This window comes from Sapajus apella, unplaced genomic scaffold (genome assembly GCF_009761245.1).
Source record: "Sapajus apella isolate SASKATOON/1434 unplaced genomic scaffold, GSC_monkey_1.0 scaffold80, whole genome shotgun sequence".
Classification (NCBI taxonomy): domain Eukaryota; kingdom Metazoa; phylum Chordata; class Mammalia; order Primates; family Cebidae; genus Sapajus; species Sapajus apella.
In genome coordinates, this window is record NW_022437020.1 from 6929485 (window position 1) to 6946813 (window position 17329).

At 49.3% G+C, this 17329-nt stretch overlaps 1 long non-coding RNA gene across 1 annotated transcript in view; it reads right to left on the reverse strand.

The window, feature by feature from the left end:
- LOC116533194 overlaps positions 1–16253 on the reverse strand; it is an 86670-nt gene extending 70417 nt beyond the window's left edge. Inside the window, exon 1 of the long non-coding RNA XR_004261146.1 lies at positions 15954–16253. This is a non-coding gene — a long non-coding RNA (uncharacterized LOC116533194). The remainder of the gene's footprint in view (positions 1–15953) is intronic.
- Positions 16254–17329: the final 1076 nt, after the last annotated feature.

A 17329-nucleotide genomic window follows, 5' to 3' on the forward strand; every position in this document is an offset into this window, starting at 1 on the left:
TAATTCCAGGAAAATGAATCAATGAGATAAAGGTGTAGAAAATGCGGAGTGTAGGCTGGGCACAGTGGCTCACGCCTGTAATCCCAGCACTTTGAGAGGCCGACGTGGGCGGATCACAAGGTCAGGCGATAAGACCATCCTGGCTTACATGGTGAAACCCCGTCTCTACTAAAATATGAAAAAAAATTAGCTGAGTATGGTGGCACACACCTGTAGTCCCAGCTACTGGGGAGACTGAGGCAGGAGAATTGCCTGAACCTGGGAGGCGGAGGTTGAAGTGAGCCTAGATCATGGCACTGCACTCCATACACTCCAGCCTGGGCGACAGAGCATGATTCAGAGGAGGGGAGGGGAGAAGAAGAGAGGTGAGGGGAGGAGAGGGTAGATAGAGAAAGAGAGGAGGGGGGAGAGGGAGAGAGGGAGGGGGGAGGAACGAAGGAAGGAAATGCTGAGTATAGACTCCAACCTCTTATTATTTGATGATGAAATTAATAGAGATGCACCATGCAACCCAAATGCCTGTCAATGGATGACTGGGTGGATCATATGTGGTGTATACATACAAGAGGATTGTTATTCAGCCTTAAAAATAAAGAAGATTCTACTATATGGCCATAAAAAGGAATTAGATTGTGTCATTTGCAGGACATGGATGAAGCTAGAAACCATCATTCTCAGCAAACACAGGAACAGAAAATGAAACATCTGATGTTCTCACTCATAAGTGGAAGATGAACAATGAGAACACACGGACACAGGGAGGGGAACAGCACACACCGGGGCCTGTCAGGGATTGGGGGAAAGGGGAGGGAGAGCATTAGGAGAAATACTGCATGCAGGGCTTAAAACCTAGATGACGGGTGTTGATAGCTGCAGCAAACCACATGGCACGTGTATGTCTATGTAACAAACCTGCACGTTCTACACATGTATCCCAGAACTTAAAGCAAAATAGATAAATAAAGGAGATTCTAATGCATGATTCAACATAGATGAACCTTGAAGACATCGGGCAGAGTAAACTCACCAACAACAAGAGAATCCCTTGAACCCAGGAGGCAGAGGTTACAGTGAGCTGAGATTGCACCATTGCACTCCAACCTGGGCGACAGGGCTATTCCGTCTCAAAAAAAAAAAAAAAAAAAGGTAGTAGTTTGTTCTGAATGGAGACTGAGCCCTTGACTCAGGCTTTACTGGGACAGCTTATCCTGTACAAGGTCAGTTCACCATCGGCTACTGGCGCCTCTGCTGCTTCTGGCCAGGCACTGCCTCCCCTGCCCCAGGCTGCTGTTGCTGCTCCCTAACTTTCCCCCTTCTTCTCCCAGGCACCCCCAAGTCTAATGAAAACTGGGACATGCGCAAGCCACATTCTAGGTGTTGCAAATGGTGCTGTGACTACACATACGTAGAACATGGTGAAGAATGATGCAGGCTCTCTCTTCCTCTCTCATACACACACACACACACAGAGACACACTCACACTCACAAAAAAAATACACCATTCCCAAGAGGCCACACCTACAGCATTGAGACCGAGGGGTACCTGTTGTCCTCCCCCAACTCCAGACTGCAATGAGAGCACCCAGTCTCTGTTTAGAAAGGGACCCGGCATAACAGTGGATAAGACACAGCTCTATCCTCAAGGATCCCAATATCCCCGGAAAAGCCCAGCATGAAAGTGGATGTTGTAATCCAAAGCCATGGGGCAAGGATGAGTGAAGCCTCTAGTCCTACTGAGTACAGAGAGGGGCTCCAACCTGGGCCTTGGGAAGGGGCAGGAAGTTTCCTAAGGTAGCCACTGTCTGGATCTTGAAAGACAAGGAAATTCAGGTAGACATAGAGAAAGGAGTAGCCCAGGACGCAGCAACAGCTGGTGGGGAGAAAGGCCAGTAAGAAACACTGTCTCTGCTGCCAGACTCTCCCCTCCCATCCTGAGTCTCACTCATGAACTGAGAGACATGTTCACCAGAGTCCTGCCTTCCATGACCTCAGCCATAGAGGGAGGCCAATAATCTCTCTCCTGCAAGGGAAATTGCTAGGAATCCAAGAAGCTGTGTGCGGGGTCATAAGGCTCCTTCCCTGCAAGGGGACCTTCTGCCACCATCTCCCACCCGCAATAGCCCCCAGCCACCTGTGCTCTTCATTTCACAGCAGATGGAGCTGCCCTTGTGGCTTCTGCAAATCTCCAGGCTTCTGTTGCTTCCCCTTCAGCCTTCCTTGTCTCCAGTCACCAGACATATGTGCACACATGTACAGCATGCATGCACACAAGAATGCTGCACATATGTGTGCACAAACATGCCCATAAGTATGTGCATGTATACACACCTACACATGCATACTCACTCCGTTAACTCCTCAGTCAACTGGACAGAAACCTGTCATCTTCCTGCTGCTCCCACCAATGCTGAGTACTCAATGCAATAGTCCAAAGACTTCAGCTTGAAAAAATAATAATGCTGAGAACACTTGCCCTATCCCAAGAGATTCTACTTTTGGTGAGCCTGGGGCTTGAAGTCTAAGATTTTAACTGATGGCTTTGAGGTGGGTGGGTAGGTGGAATTGGGTCATTCCTTCCTTCTCCTCCCACCCCAGATGCAGTTTCTTCTTGCCCTGTACTTCCAGGTATGAAGCTATTCCAGATACCTGACAGTCCAGAGGCTGCTCTCTCATCATCTACGTTTTGCTGGATTTCAGAGAATAAACCATTTTAAAGCACCAATGAGGGTAATATCCATCAGTCATGTGTTCATGACAAATCATTAAAGCATGTGACCCAAGTGGAATGGGGATTGTGGATCAATTTTGACTATCTAGCAATCTGCCCACCCAGGTTTGTGGCATCCAACATCCACACACTTTTCCTTCCAGACACTGCCCACCCAGACCCCCCAGCAAGATATGTGATGAACCCTACTGGCTTTACTGTGGGCAACAGAAGCCATTTCTTTTCAGACATTCTGCATCTAACTCCCTTCCCACACCTGACGGCTCAACTTATGGATTTTATAATGTCCACCAGCACGGCCTGGCCACACTTCAAGATGGCAGCTTATGCCCATGGTATCCACCACTGCCTAGATGGAATGTTTTCAACTACAAGGAACAGATGACCTGGATTCAAACTGGTTTTAAAATATGGACACTGATTATTTCCTGTTATAAACAGGACGGCCAGGTAGGATATTGACCTGCCAACTCAACAGAGCCTTCAGGGATTGTACTTTGCCATCCGTGATCTTAATGTCTTCACCCTGGTCCTCTAGAGGTCCACCCATGGCTCCATCGGCAGCCTTCCATCGAGCAGGTGGACCATGTCATCCAGGTGGGCTGGAAGGTGGATCACTCACATCCTGTGTGAGTGAGAATCCCTCCCACCTGAGTGGCCTCCAGCACTTGGAGCCTGATTGGGCCAAAGAAGGTCCAATTCACCCCTTGACTCAGCTCTGTCACCTGGGGTCTACCACACTTTCTGCCTCCTATGGCTGCACCATGGAAGAGCAGGGGAATTAACAAAATCTGGGTCCCTTAGAAAGAAGGAAGGGAAACTGGATGCTGGGTAGGTAGCTGCCAAAGCCACAGCATCCCATATGACATGGATTCATCAACACGGGGCCTCAGACCCAGCCCCCTTGGCACAATAAGAAGCTGGCACATGGGCCGGGTGCTGGGGCTCACGCCTGTAATCGCAGCACTTTGGGAGGCTGAGGCAGATGGATCACCTAAGGTCAGGAGTTTGAGAACAGCTTGACCAGCATGGTGAAACCCTGTCTCTACTAAAAATACACAATTTAGCTGGATGTGGTAGCACATGCCTGTAATCCCAGCTACTTGGGAGGCCAAGGCAGGAGAATCACTTGAACTCGGGAGGTAGAGGTTGCAGTGAGCTGAGATCGTGCCACTGCACTCCAGTCTGGATGACAGAGCAGGACTCTATCTCAAAAAAAAAAAAAAAAAAAAAAAGTAAAGGGAAAAAAAAATCTGGTGCATTCCCAGCACAGGGCACCCCCTTCAGAAAGAAAGGGGTTCATAGGGAACTTCATAAGCAAATCCAGGCAAAGCCAGCCCTCCTGTCACAGAATGCTTCAAGATATTTGGAAAGTGCTTTGCTCCAAGCACCTGATTAAACATTAATAAAAGGTCAAGGTTGTGGTGTGAGGGACTCCTGCCTCTATTCCTCAAGAATGCTCCAGCTGCAACGCCCTTGCCTCCTTACTTCCTTCCTCCCTGTCTGTCCCATTATCCAAACGCTGAGAGACGGTGCCAACAACCTGCCTCTGCTTCCTTTGAATGGGGCATTTCCAAAGCCTTGGTTTGTAGGAACAGTTTTAGGATTTGGGTCATTTGTGGTACTAGGTTAGAGAGTTTTGCTTCCCTGCAAAGCACTAACAGACCAGAAAAAAACGTATGGCCAACACAATGGGATTTCTGCATTCAAGGCCACCTTTCCTGTAGGTTAGTATTATTGATCACCCACACCTCAGGGCCTGACAGGTAATCAATAGACCCTCTGACCCAGATATGTGACTTGGCCTGTGGGGGCTTTAAAAACAAGAAGTGAACATGGCAACTCTGGTTCACGCTTTTCATACACGAGAATTACATTTTTTTTCCCCAGAGCTGCAAAGTCGTTTCTGCTCAAATTACCCCAGCCATCTTAGGAGCACATAATCAGAGGGTTCTTTTCATTTTTTCCTGCCAGATAGTTCTACAACCAACCTCAAGCCATTAAGAGCAAGTGACAGGCCAAACTTTGGGGAAAAAAATATATTTATGCCCCCAAAGAGCTAGGATTCCATATCACCACTCCTTGGAAGGGGCCACTAACCTTCTAGATGTGGGAAATAATGACACCACAGTGGGGGCAGGATAAGAGGAAGGAGGGGTAGGACATAGAAGCCATGGACACAGTGACTCTCAGAAACAGACGGATCGTGGCTCGTGATAATGACATTGACCCTCAGCTGTGAATTTAGTAGAATAAGGGTTGAGGGGAGTGTGAAAAACTCTCAAAGAAAAATAGAAGATAAAAAACTATAAAACTATCATCTGCAGGAAGCCAGCCCTGACACAGCTTTACCTCTTATCTAGACCAGAAGCCACCTCCTCAGTGGGCTCATACTTCCCTGGACATATCTGTAACATTGTGTGTGTGTACACATATGTATATTTGTACATATATGTATCTATATGAATGCATGTGTGTACTAACAGCCTTGGAGGAACAGCTGTGTACACATGTACATATATGTAAACTGTACTTATGTGTACACATGTACATAGATGTAAACTGTACATATGTGTACACACAGAGCTATTCCTCCAAGCCTGTGAGTCCCCTGAAGTTGAAGGCAGAAATCCTAACCAGTCCATGTCTAATTCCCAGTCGCATACAAAACAGCACCTGACAGACTCTCATCAAAGCCTAATGAATAAGTGAATGAGTTAATGAATGAGAAAATGAGTGAATGGATTTATGAAAGAGTGAATGCATGAATTAGTCTGTGGATGATTAAATGAATGAATTTATGAATGAATGAATGAAAATGTGGTGACCCACCAAACACAGAATATCAAGGGGCTAGGACCATCAGGGATAATATCCCTAACATCCCTAAGGGCAGAGGCACTTTTCATCCCTTTCCAAGAAATTTACAAAGGCGAGTTGGCTAGGTGCAATAAAAAAGAACATAGACTTTTACATCCAGAGTTGGGACCAAACCTGAGCTCCACTAGCAAAGAGAGTTTAGGCAATCTATTTAAATAGGTTTGCCCTCTTTGTCCCTCAGTGCTATCATCTGAGACACAGGAATAAGACACAGTCTCACTTACAGAGTTACAGTAATAATTAGAGATATTCAGTGCCTGGCACATAGCTGGCACCATCAGTTGTCATTATCAGTATTAACCAGGCCCTACAATGGAGTGGTCTGGCCAAAGCTGGGGCATCTATTTTTAAGCCAGGAAGAGTTAACCTCCCAAAGTATGCCAAGGTCATTCTCAGATATCAGATCACTCAGTACTGGGCTAAGTTGCCAAAGATACTAGTCCACAACTTCCTCTTCCCAACCTTGAAAAAAATAATTCTAATTGGACATTAGTGAAAATTCCCTCAAGGATTGTGAATTGACAAAACAGGAAAGGCATGCTGCCTTGTGCAAATGAAGTTATGGTAAATATTAACTTTCCAAAATACCAAACACTATACATCAGTCGGGCTATACTAGGCTGTGCTGCAGTAACAACTCCAAAATCTCAATAGGTTAAAAATCACAATACAGGACAGCAAGGGGACTCTGCTCAGAGATCCAGGCTTACTGAACAAAATTACCATCTCAAACGGTGCTGATCAGCAGTGCCAGGAGGAAACAGAGATCTGGAGGGTCTCATCATGACCATTAAATGCCCGGTCTGTGGATGACATGATCTATGCACAATCATTGGTGTGAGCAAATCACTTGTCACCATCCAATCCTGACAGGGCCAGAATGGGTAACCCCAGCACATGGCCAGGGTGGGAAGAAAGGAAAATATTTGGCAAATAACGCTAGAGGGCACCACACACCACAAGCGAAGGAAACATCCAGAAAGCTCCATCCACACCAGCACTGGGCAGTGATGCCCACAAGAACGACGGCCAGACAAAAGAATCAAACCCTTCCCAAGACCTAACAGCCCCTAGAAGGGGAAGGTCATCGTAGAAGACAGCTTTGTTTGGCATTTAGTGAAGTGTGAGAGAGGTCAGAATTCCCTTCCTGCCCTCCTTAGAAGTCAACTGTATTCATATTAATTGCGTATCCACATCGTATCACAATACTGCCTGTGTTAGGCAAGAACAGGATGGAACCATTCAGAAATGTGGATTCCTGCACAGGAGTGAGAAAGTGCTTCTTTTCCTAATTTGGAAGTGAGTTTAAAAAGGCACAAAGAAGCAGAAATTCCTCTGGGCATATTACTCTGCCAGATATGCTGTGAGTTATTAGCAGCAGCTCTGCCAGGCTTCCAGGGGACTCAGCATACAGCCTCATTTTCCAGGTCAAGATCATTAGGGAGTTTAATTAGCACCTTGGTTGCAGAATCCATATGTACCCCATCCCCTGAGGCTTCCATAGAATTAACTGGGGAGCCCCATTCTTTGCCAGGTGGAAGCCTGAGTGATCCCCTAGATGTCTTCAGGCTCTTGAGGCTTACGCTCACATTCACGTGGGCTCCTCTTGTGCAGCTTTTTTTCCCACTGGCTCTTCATCTCACCTGCCAAAGGGAAATGAGCAGAGGGAAGAGGTGGCACCACCCAGTGTGTCTGTAACAGCCTGTGCCGTGGTGCTGCAAGAACAAGATGTGGGAATCTTGAGAGGCTGGGGAGGCCTGTCAGAGGGTCTTGGGTTCCACAGGAGGAAGCTGGACTTTAACCGGTCATTGGTGCAAGGCCAGGGAAGGATTTTAAGCAAAGAGTGGATGTGGTCAGATTTACACTTTAGATGGGTCAGAGGGCAACTCCAGAAACTGGAAAGGAAGCAGGCAAAGGTGGAAAGAGAACCCAGAGAGGGAGCTTTTGCAGGACTCCTAGTGAGAAGCCAGGGGTCTCACCCTGCATTGAGGGGAGGGAGGGAGGGGGGGGAGGGGGGGGGGGGGGAGAGAGAGAGAGAGAGAGAGAGAGAGAGAGAGAGAGAGAGAAACTATTTGTGAACTAATTAAGAAAATAAAGCCAGCAGGGCTTGGTGATTAAAAATGGGTGTAAGGGAGAGGTAGGAGTTCAGAGGGCAGTGGAAATTGGTGGAGCCACAAGGATGCAGGAGCACAGGATGTGTCCAGAAGAAAGTGAGTTGCCAGGTAAACTAGAAGGCAGACTGCCCTTTGGGGGGTAGGAGAGGATATGGATAGAAATGTCACTCACCTTGAAAGTTAGGAGTGGCGGCCAGGCACAGTGGCTCATGCCTGTAATCCCGGTACTTTGGGAAGCTGAGGCAGGCAGATTGCCTGAAATCAGTTCAAGATCAGCCTAGTTAACATGGTGAAAACCCACCTCTATTAAAAACACAAAAAATTAGCCGGGCATGGTGGTGGGCTCTTGTAGTTGTACCTATTTGGGAGGGTGAGGCAGGAGAATTGCTTGAACCTGGGAGGTGGAGGTTGCTACAAGCTGAGATCATGCCACTGCACTCCAGTCCAGGCAGCAGAGTGAAACTCCATCAAAGGAAGGAAGGAAGGATGGAAGGGTGAGAGGGAGGGAAGGAGGGGCAAGCAAGCAAGAAAGCAAGGCATGGCAGAGTGTGGGAGAGGCACTTTGTGCTGAGTTCTTTAATCAAGGGACAGTCCTTGAGGGTTTTTAAGGAAAGACACAGCAGGACTGGGTGACTTTTCTGGCAGCTTGTCTGTCTAGACTGGGTAAAACAACGATGGAAGAGCCTGTGGACTAAATTCCCTGAAAACACAGCAGTGTTTACATAATGGATGAGATCATTTTAAAGTATGTCCACAAATTCTTCAACACCAGTCTCTTCTAAAGGTGGAACCTAATTCCCCTCTTCCAAAGGAAAATGTGGGCCAGCTTCTAAGACAATATAAGGAAGACATGGTGTCTGGCATCCAAGACTAGGTTTTAAAAGGCATAGCATTGTCCTCCTTGCTCCCTCTCATGGATCATCTGCTCTGGGGGAAGCCAGCTGCCATGTTATAAGGACACTCAAGCAGCACTGTGGAGAAACTCATGTGATGAGAGACTGACACCTTCTGTCAAAAACTAGGAAGGAACTGAGGCCTCCTACCAACAGCCATATGAGTATGCCATCTTGGAAGTGGATCCTTAAGCCCCAGTCAAGCCTTTGATGACTGCAGCCCCAGCTGACATCTTGACTAAAATCTCATGAGACACCATGAGCCAGGACCACCTGGCTAAGATGTTTCCAAATTCCTGACCCTCAGCAACGATGTGACATGGTAAATGTTGGTTGTTTTTAGCCAACACATGTTAAGCTAATTTGTTACTCAGCAATACGTAACTAATAAAATGGAATTCCTGGGAAATGGTTGAAATTGAATGATAAATGGAAGGGAAGAAGGATACAGATTAGACAGCCCTTGCCAAAGTTTAAGAAAGACACACAAGGAGCTGAACAAAGGTGATGGGGATGGAAAGGAGAGAAACACTGATGTCTGATGAAAGATGGAAACTCAAGGGGTCTTTGCAACCAACCAGCTGACCATGAGATGATATGAGGAAAGAAAGATTATTCCACGATTTGGAGCCTGAGTGACTGAATTTCTGTGGATCTGTCATTGTTATTATAAACACCATCACTGTCACCACTGTTAGTATTTCGAAGTTTTTCTCTTAAAGAATATGTTCTCAAAAATAGCATGATCTCACTTAAGGGGATTTCCAAACTCTTATCATTTCAATGACTGAAGTGACCAAAATGTTTTGCAACACAAAAATTTTCCATTTGGCTGTTTTGTTGTCTAACAATGCTTGTAATTACCCCGAGTATTTGAGGCACTTGAAGCAGGCGTGGCCTTTCTCAACAGTCAAATGAGCCAGAGAAAATCCTTTCCAGCAGCATCTTGCAGCACTTTAAACAAGTGTGTGTTGACCAAGAAGCTAGCTGGGATGCGCAAGGGAAGACAGCTGCTTCACCAGAATTCCCAGTGAGATGCATTGGCAAGGGCCGCCTCGATTGACCCATCAACACGTTGGAGTTAAGCAGAGAGAAAGAAACTCAGCTGGACATGGGGAGGCACAAATTCGGGGTGCTGACAGCCTCTTCTGTAATGGATTCTTGAGCCAGACGGTCCCTTCTGCTGGATGTCAGGGCAGCAGACGCATGTGTCTTCACCAAGCATCAGATGCAACCAAACATTTGGCAAAAGCTAAAGCTGCGCCCTGCCCCCCATCAGGCACAAAGAAAACCATTAGGACCCTCTTCTTTGCCTCCTCTTTAAAAGACCACAGAAACATTGAGGGAACTTGAGGTTTATTCAAAAGTAGAAAGCCTCCTGTTGCAGGCTTGCCAGCAAATGAACTCATTCTCCTACACTGCACTTTTTTCAGAGTAAAGGAAAGGCTGAAAGAGATTAGCAAGGAAGGTCATTTTATTCTTTATCTTGTTTAAAGATACCTCCACCTACTTTGATTGATGGAGCCAATACAGAGAATCCAGGACAAACCCCCCATGATATTAAGGCAGTTGGGTGTGGTGGCTTACACCTGTAATCCTAGCACTTTGGGAGGCCAAGGCAGAAGGATCCCTTCAGGCCAGCAGTCTGAGACCAGCCTGGGAAACACAGCAAGGACTCGTCCTTACCAAAAATTATTAACTAAAAAACAAGCCAAGTGCAGTGGAACGTGCCTGTAGTCCCAGCTCCCAGAGGCTGAAGCAGAAAGATCAGTTGAGCCCAGGAGTTGGAGGCTGCAGTGAGCTCTGACTGCGCCACTGCTAGGCCAGCCTGGATGGCAGAGTGAGAGAGTGAGAGAGAGAGAGAGAGAGAGAGAAAGGGGAAGGAGGGAGAGCAGAAGGGAGAGAGAGGAAGGAAGGAGAGAAAGAAAGAAAGAGAAAGGAAGGAAGGAAAAGGGAGGAAGGAAGGAAGGGAGGGAGAGGGAGGAAGGGAGGGAAAGGAAAGGAAAAGGAAAGGAGAGGAGGGAGGGAAAGAAAGAGAGAGAGAAAGAAAGAAAGAAAAGAGGAACAGGGGAGGGAGGAAGGCAGACAGACAAGATAATTCTCCTGGCTGGGGTTTTAGTTGAAGGCCTGTGGTTAATTACCTTCTCACCAGGTATGTACTAAATACCTACTGCAAATTCCATTGCCCCAGACTCTGATCAGGAGATTTTTGAATAAACCCATCTGGGCACTCTGGTCACGCTATGCAAGCTGTGTTGCCCAGGCTGATGGGTTGGCTGTTTTCGCTGCTGAACCTGTGGCTCTCAGCCAGGAAGATTGTGACACCCATGGGACATTGGGCAATGTCTGGAGGTATTTTTTGATGCCAAATACTGGAGCAGAGGGAGGTGCTATTGGCATCCAGAGATGCTACTGCACACCACATAATGCCCATGACAGCCTCTGGCAGCAGAGCTCCCCAGCCCAGGGCACTAAATAACACTGAGGCTGAGGAACCTTGGTCTAGATTATGAACTCCACACAGGCCAGCATTGGGCCTTTTGTTCCCAGTGCCTAAGACACATTAGGTATGGAATGGAAGGAAAGGGAAAGAAGGAAATAGGAGAAGGAGGGAGAAAGTCACATAGCACGTTCTCGGAGAAACTTAAAGGCTAGATGAAGGGGCATTCCAATTTTGGCTTGACCAATGCACTGTAGTCTCTCTATTAAAGTGTTTCACCATCCTCCCAGATTTTTCCAGTTCAAGCCCAGTTATTGATAGCAAGTCAGATGCCCCTCCCAGAACTCAGACATCATTCCTCATCAGAAATCCCCAACTCTTCAGTTTCACAGAGCCACGAAAAAGGTGGTCTTCCTCCCTCCTCCATCCCAAGTGTGCACCCACTGTGGCCCACAAGTGGCCTTACACTATGCTGACCTTCACCATCACCCCTGGAGCTCACAACAGCTTTGGCCACCCCACAGCCTACACAAGTGCATGCACACACAAGTACACACAGGAAGAAATATGAAGGGCCACTTGACTCTCCTGCTCCCTGCTGGGGCTGGTCACTCGAGATGCTCTCATTCTCAGTTGCAAACAAAGCCTGTTGAGCTCAGCGCCCTTACATTCCAGAGTGGTCTGTACCATGTTTTGCTTCCCCTTTGGACTTGCCATTGGAGAGAACGCAAACTCCACTGAGACAGGTTGTCATGCAAAGCCAGCTTGCTCCCCTCTTCCCAAGGGGTTTGTCCTTTTCTTGGGCCTCCCCAGCCCACCTTGGGCAGGCATCTCCTGGTGACCACCCTGGCCAATCTGTTGAGCAAGAAACAGACTGAAGAGAGGCTTTTGACAAGGTCTCTGCAGGCACTGCTCTGCCTGCCAAGCTTCATGGAATGCTGGAAGCATCCCCATTGGAATGAAGAATCCAGCCATTCTGTGCTCACCCAGGAAGTTTGTATTTGTGTCAGTGAAGCATGCATTCTAGATAACCATAAACACATCCATAGCCTTGGGGACCCAGAGAGCAGCCTGCCACAGGGATGTCCAAAGTTAGAGTGCATTCCTTGCAAGGGGTGAAACACCCGCATCAACCACATCTTCTAATTTATTTCTGGATTCTGATGCTATGGCATTTGTGGCTTTGCTGACCCTGAAGGGACTGCCCCTCCAGGGGTAGCTGATTCCTAAGTGAGTCAATAAATTGCAACCTCCCCACCCCCAAGTATGTTTTTCAGATGAAAACCAACAAGTCTTGATCTCACATACACCCTCTCCAACATCCTACTTTATTGGGTTCCCACCCTCCCGGGCCACCATCTATCCATCCTAATCACCCCAAGTCCAGGTGCCAGGCAACTAGGGACAGCTGGGATGCCCTGGAGCCTGGAAATTCTTCAAATTCGCCAAACCTGAACTGACTTGCCCCGCCTTTCTGCTCCATCCCAGGGAAGAGTTGATAATGGCCTCTGGCCCATGTTCCCCCACCCAGTCACCCTGACCCACCTGGCGCTTCCTCTTGTGAATGTGCCTCCTATTTGTGGGAAACTGTAATTAGGATAAGGCATTTCTTGGTGACAATTATTTCCATATCTGGGTGTCTTAGCATACGTCATTAAAACAAATCCAGAATACCCTTAGAACAATGCCAAACCTGCAAACGTGGAGTCCAGGCCATAACAATTGGCATTCATAGATATGTGTGCCCATGTTGCCCGGGGCATGGTGACACAGCCTCCCCATTTCAATGCTGGGGGAGCACAGAGGCAGTCAGGTGGCAGGAGGAGGCAGCGCACTACAGTGTGGAAGCTCTAAGCAGACACGATGCCCGTTCCCTACATCACCCATTCCATCATCACCACTTATTTTGAACACCAAAGAGGGACAGGAGCCATTAAAACCCCTCATTCATCAGAGGCAGAGTCAAGATTCGAACCCAAGACTCAGAAAGTAAATGGTGGTTCCCCTTCCACCTCCTCTGGCTGCTTTCCCAATGGACACTTCAAAGCATCAAAAAAGATGTGTCTTTTTTCTTTTCGGGACCAGTGAAGGCCATGCAGAGAAGAATGTCTACAACGATGTCACCATTGCTATCAGTCCCAGCACCCATGCACCCCTGTGGTCCAGTTCTCCACTACCCTCCCCAGGAACACCCAGTTGCTAGGTCATCTTCAGTAGCCAGTGGCCAGTAATAGCTTCCAGTGACCCCTCTTCTTGGGACATCAGCATTTTAGCAGCACTCCAAGTGCAGAGAGGTGACCCAGAGGGCAGGGGAGCCTGCCAACCATTCCCCTGGAACCCCCGCTGTGGTACGGCACATACTGAATGTTTTTGAAATGATGCAGCGAAACCACCAGAGGTAAAAGGCTGACTGTTCCCAGCCACAGCTGCTCCGTGAGGATGATTTTATAGCGCAGCCCTGGTCATACCAACACAGAAAATGGCATTTGGGAAGCGTGGGAACTGCCAGCATCACTCATGCCTAAAGCCGGCCTTTCTGCTAGAAGCCAGGAGGCGTATTAAGGTCTTTCAACCACAGCTGAGAATAAGTAAATTTTTTTCAGAGACTACACTGAAGGAGAGCCATCTCCTGACATTGCATTGCACAAATCCCACCATAGCAAAGAGAAATGAACATATTAATAGCTTGTGCTATGAGAAGGCACTTAAAGAAGGTTCTGATTTTTAAATCTGCTTTCATATGGGATATCTTGAGAAGAAATAAAATCCTCTGCTCGGTGTTCCTGCATAATTACAGAGACTCATTGGATACGCACAAAATAATGAATGTTTTTTTTTTTTAAAAGCAGAAGTACTATATGATTCAAAAATGCCAACGTCAGAAAAGACAAAGAAATGCTGTGGAAATGGTGCAGATCAAGGTATCTAGACTGACATGAGAGTTAAATGCAGTATCCACCCCTAAACTGGATTCTGTACTATGGAGGAGGGGGATGCTACAAAGGACATTATTAAACCAAGTGGCAAAATTAGAATACGGACGGCAGATGAAAGTACTGTATCAATGCAAATTTGTGTCAGTAACTGTACGGTGATGACATAAGAGATTGTCTCCATTCTTAGGAAATACCCACTGGTGTGCTGAGAGGCAAAGGGCCATGTTCCATATAATTTACCCTCCAGTGTCACCAAAAAAAACAATGACACAGGAGTGAGTTGAAATAAAAAGTACACAGGAGCTCCTTGTACTGTCTGCATTTTTCCATCTCTTGTCAATTTAAAATAGGCTGGAGTGCAGTGGTGTGATCTCAGGTCTTGACTCACCGCAACCTCCACTTCCTGGGTTCAAGTGATTCTCCTGCCTCAGCCTCCTGAGTAGGGGGGAACTATAGGCATGTGCCACCACGCTCAGCTACTTTTTGTATTTTTAGTAGAGATGGGGTTTCTCCATGTTGCCCAGGTTGGTCTCTAACTCCTGGCCTCAAGTGATCTGCCCACCTCAGCCTCCCAAGCTACTGGCATTACAGGCATAAACCACTGTGCCCAGCCAAGTAGTCTGCTTTTAAATCTCATCTTTCAGTAACTGCAGGCAGAGGGAGAGAATGTTCCACCACTAGAACATAAGCTGGCAGCAAAGTGTGACCTGGCAGGAGCAGGGACAAGCTTGGGGCCCAGGAGAGAGCCGATTACAATTTTCTCAAGTCCCACCAGATTCCAGGAGCTGCCCCAGAACCTGCCACGGTGGGGAGCAAAACTGACAGTCTCAGGAGGCTTACAGCCTGAAGGAGAAGGAGGAGGAGTAGACAAAAGAGGAGAAGGAGGAAGGGGAAGGAGAAGAAGGGAGAGGAAGAGGAGGGGAAGGGGGAGACAGAGAAACAGGCCAAAAATCACACCAGTAGATGGGTCATAACAAACTGTTAAAAGCTATAAGGGAGAAGTTCAAAAATATCTAATAAAACACTAGCTTTAGCAACATGGTGATATCCCATCTCTAAAAAAATAATAATAATTAGTTGGATGTGGTGTCACGCAGCTGGGGTCCCAGCTACCAGAGAGGCTGAGGCAGAAGGATCACTTGAGCCCAGGAATTCACAGCTACAGTGGGCTGTGATTACACCACCGGACTCCAGCCTGGGCAACAACAGAGCGAGACCCCATCTCTTAAATAAAAATAAATAAATATATAACTGAGCTAAGACAGTAAACTGGGGGACTGACATAATTGGCCGTTTGTCCCTCCGAATCTCATGTTGAAGTGTAAACCCCAGCGTGGCAGGTGCCTGCAGGGGTGTCTGGGCCGTGGGGTGCTGTCCTCACCACAGCAGGTGAGTCTCTGGGACCCGGTTGTTTAACAGCGTGTGGCACTCCGCCGTCTCTCTCGCGCCTGCCCTCACCTGTGACGCTGGCCACCGCCTGCTTTCCGCCATGATTGGAAGCTTCCGGAAGCCCCGCCAGGTGCCGGTGCCACCCGCTGCAGCCCGCAGAACTGTGAGCCAATTAAACTCATTTTGTTCGTACCTGACCCAGCTGCAGGTATTTCGTTATAACAACACAAGGCCGGCCGAACCCAGGGCCCCGTGAGGAAGCAAAGCTAGAAGCGCGAGCTAGAGCGTGTTTCTAAAGCCAGAGCTGAGGGCGGCTCGGGGAGCCGGGCGTCTGAGGGGCTCACCGCGGCGTGTGCCCGGGAAGACGCCGCGCCGCGAGAGGGAGGCAGGGGCAGCTCCGGGGCTCGCGGCCCAGCCGGGAGGAGACGCGGCCCGGCCCCCGCTCGGCCTCAGGGCGCTTTCCACACAGCAGCTTCCCGCGCGCGCCTCCCGCGCTCATCCGCCGCCCTCTCGCGACACGCCGGGCCCCGGCTGCCCGCCCGCCCTGGTCCGCGGGTTTCCACGGCTCTCACCTCGTCCTCTGCGCTGTCCCTGTGGTCCGTGTCTCTTTCTCAGAGTCCGATTCCAAAGCTGCAGCCCTCAGCGATGCCTGTCAGCGGTCTCGCGGGTCGGGCGTGGGGAACTGAGCCCTTCCTCTTAAACCTCCGGGTGGACTCAAAGCTCTGGCCTTCGGGAGCCCCAGTGCCGGCAAACCTGCGCTGAGGGAGGAGGTGGGGCCTCGGGTGGAACAGTCCAGAACCCCGCGCCTCCCTGCCCCTGGCGCCATCTAGCGGCCGGGCAGAGAGGCGGTGGAGTGGCTCCTCCCTGCCCCTGGCGCCGTCTAGCGGCCGGGAGGGGAGGCGGCGGAGTAGCTTCTCCGGGCCCCTGGCGCCATCTAGCGGCGGGGCGGGGAGGCGGCGCAGTGGCTCCTCCCTGCCGCCGGAGCCAATGAGGAGGGACCACCCCAAGTAGGCCCCAGGCTGGGGCAGCCCCCTCCCTCTGGACACCACAGCTCCTAGGACCTCTCCTTCAGACGTCAGGGCCTCTGGCTTGGAGGCAAGGAGGCCCTGGAATCGGAGGCCTGGTTTGGAATCCTGCCTCCGCCTCCCTGTGCCTCCACCTCCCTGTGCCTCCACTAACCCACCTGTGTGCTGGGACACCGCAGTCCCTCCCTCATAGAGGTGCGGTGAGAGGTCAGTGCGTTTGTTCTCATTGTCCCCCTGCGTTTATTTTCTTTATTTTTATTTTTTTTTATTTTGGTCTTTTTGACACAGAGTCTCACTCAGTTGCCCAAGATGCAGTGCAGTGGCACGATCTCGGCTCACTGCAACCTCCGCCTCCCAGGTTCAAGCGATTCTCCTGCCTCAGCCTCTTGAGTAGCTGCGGTTACAGGCGCACGGCACCGCACCTGGCTAATTTTTGTATTTTTAGTAGAGAAGGGGTTTCACCATGTTGGCCAGGCTGGTCTCGAACTCCTGACTGATCTGCCCACCTCGGCCTCCCAAAGTGCTGGGATTACAGGTGTGAGCCACCGCGCCCTGATCCCCCACCCCCTGCGTTTATTACTGTCACGGGCGCCACGGGTGGCCCCAAAGGCATCCGCAGAGAGCGCCTCCGGGCACCCACAGGCTCTGACGCTGCCCTGGGCTCTGACACCTCAGGCCCGGCCCAGGGCGCTGCCTCCCTCCTCTGTCCCCGCAGCGCCCACGGCTCCTCGCTCACATGCCCAGCCCCACAGTCCCCAAGCCCAGCAGATCTTTCCTTCTCTCTCGGGACCTCTGCGGGCCCCTGGCCCAGCTGTGGCGTTTCTCCTTTTCCTCCGTCATGGCTGAACTGATGTTCAGACACACACAAGCATGCTGGATGCAATCAGATTACAGGCCTTCCGTAAGAAGAAAACCGCCTGTCG